General features: G+C 37.7%; 1 long non-coding RNA gene across 1 annotated transcript; it reads right to left on the bottom strand.

The window, feature by feature from the left end:
- Window positions 1-346: 346 nt before the first annotated feature.
- On the bottom strand, window positions 347-1,886 carry LOC107596251 (uncharacterized). Its single transcript, XR_001610344.1, has 3 exons — window positions 1,062-1,886; window positions 661-704; window positions 347-533 (listed from the first exon to the last, which is right to left on the bottom strand). It is a non-coding gene; the product is annotated as an uncharacterized lncRNA (long non-coding RNA).
- Window positions 1,887-2,430: the final 544 nt, after the last annotated feature.

The raw sequence follows: 2,430 nt of genomic DNA, 5'->3' as shown, positions 1-2,430 counted from the left end.
GTCCGTAGCAACCACATAGCAGCATTCTAAAAAGCCACTCACGACATAAAACTTTAGCAACTGCATAACAACACCTTGGCAACTGCATAGCAGCATTCTAAAAAGCCACGCACAACATAACACCTTAGCAACTGCATAGCAACACATTAGCAACATTTTAAAAAGCCACTCACAACATAACACCTTAGCAACCGCATAGCAACACCTTAGCAACTGCATAGCAACATTCTAAAAAGCAATTCACAACATAACACCTTAGCAACTGCATAGCAACATTCTAAAAAGTCACTCACAGCACCTTAGCAACAGCATAGCAACACCTTAGCAACTGCATAGCAACATTTAAAAAAAGCCACTCACAACATAACACCTTAGCAACCGCATAGCAACACTTTAGCAACTGCATATCAACATTCTAAAAGTCACTCACAACATAACACCTTAGCAACTGCATAGCAACATTCGAAAAAGCCACTCACAGCACCACAGCAACTGTATAGCAACATTCTAAAAAGCCACTCACAACGTAACACCTTAGCAACTGCATAGCAACATTCTAAAAAGCCACTCACAGCACCTTAGCAACTGCATAGCAAAACCTTAGCAACTGCATAGCAACATTTTTAAAAAGCCACTCACAACATAACACCTTAGCAACACCTTAGCAACTGCATAACAACATTCTAAAAAGCCACTCACAGCACCTCAGCAACTGTATAGCAACATTCGAAAAAGCCACTCACAACGTAACACCTTAGCAACCGCATAGCAACATTCCAAAAAGCCACTCACAACACCTTAGCAACCGCATAGCAAAACCTTAGCAACCGCATAGCAACATTCCAAAAACCCACTCACAACACCTTAGCAACCGCATAGCAAAACCTTAGCAACTGCATAGCAACATTCCAAAAAGTCACTCACAGCACCTTAGCAACCGCATAGCAAAACCTTAGCAACCGCATAGCAACATTCCAAAAACCCACTCACAACACCTTAGCAACCGCATAGCAAAACCTTAGCAACCGCATAGCAACATTCCAAAAAGCCACTCACAGCACCTTAGCAACCGCATAGCAAAACCTTAGCAACCGCATAGCAACATTCCAAAAACCCACTCACAACACCTTAGCAGCTGCAAAGCAATGTCCTAAAAACACTCAGAACACCTCAGAAAATAAATTTAATTAAACAAACTGTCATTTAAAAGTGCTAAACTGAGTGATAAATGTCTGTTGCGATATTTAATATGAAAATAAACAAAATTGCTCATATTAATTTCCTCATCCAAACCGTTAGTAGGAAGTGACTGGAATGTATTTATTTTGAAAGCCTTTTCTTGGCTTTTGTCAACTAAGTGCAGTTTTGCGTGGCTGTGACATAAACTAAAGACTATTGGGTATTTTAAAAAGGCACCAGTCTTTCATTATGTTCCGCCCCAACTTCCTGTTTCAAAAGGAAATACATCAACACAGGAAAGAAATCTGAGCTCATCAAACCATTTCATGGGACTTTAACTGGTTTAGATGGGCACAGTAGTTGTTTTTGAAGGTAGACCAGTGTATTATCGTGAAAGATCCCAAAACAAGCCGGTTATTTATGCTGACTGAACTAGTTTAGCTGGTCAAGGGTCAGTTTTGGGGCAAGCTGCACTGTGTAAACCTTTTGGAACGAGCTGCCCTTCTTAACTAACCTGTGACCTGATATCTGTGTGTTTCTCCTTTAAAAGGAACACAACCAAGAAATAAGCTGCTTTAGGTTGGAAATGTACGACTTTATTACAGGGCCTAGAGCTCTCAATATGCAGATAAGACTGTGACTACCCGGCTAACGAAAATATGTTCTAAGAACGTTTTGCTAACCAGTGTTCGGTAAAGTTACTTTTAAAAGTAATGCATCACAATATTCCCTTACTCCATAAAAAAGTAACTAATTGGATTACTTAGCTACTTTTTATGGAAAGTAATGCATTACATTACCTTTGTGTTACTTTTTGTCACCTGGGCTGGGCTTGCTTATTTGATTTTTAATAACAGAAAACCTAAAAGTTATATATATATATATATATATATATATATATATATATAGGCAACTGCAAGGGCCTTTTCGGGCCTTATTTGAAAAAGTAACTCAGATGTTACGTTGTAAATTTAAAATGTGTTACTTTCCTAGTTACTTGAAAAAGTAATCTGATTACTTGTAATGTACCCCCAGCACTGTTGCTAACGTTCCTATTAAGTTATGAAAATGTTCTCTTTTAACATTACTGGACTTAGCATCTTAGACTTTTAACATGACTTAGCTGGGTAGACAATTGAAATGCCTAAAAATAAGTGTTTTCTGAATATTGTTATTATTTTTATTGTTATTCATAATTTTATATTATTTTATTATTGTTCAGGGAGGCTGAAGGATCTAGAATTATGTTAA

The sequence above is a fragment of the Sinocyclocheilus grahami genome, unplaced genomic scaffold, assembly GCF_001515645.1.
Source record: "Sinocyclocheilus grahami isolate Dianchi unplaced genomic scaffold, SAMN03320097.WGS_v1.1 scaffold216.1, whole genome shotgun sequence".
NCBI classification, from domain to species: domain Eukaryota; kingdom Metazoa; phylum Chordata; class Actinopteri; order Cypriniformes; family Cyprinidae; genus Sinocyclocheilus; species Sinocyclocheilus grahami.
Note: the sequence above shows the minus strand (reverse complement) of the source record. Positions and strands in the feature narration are given on the sequence as shown.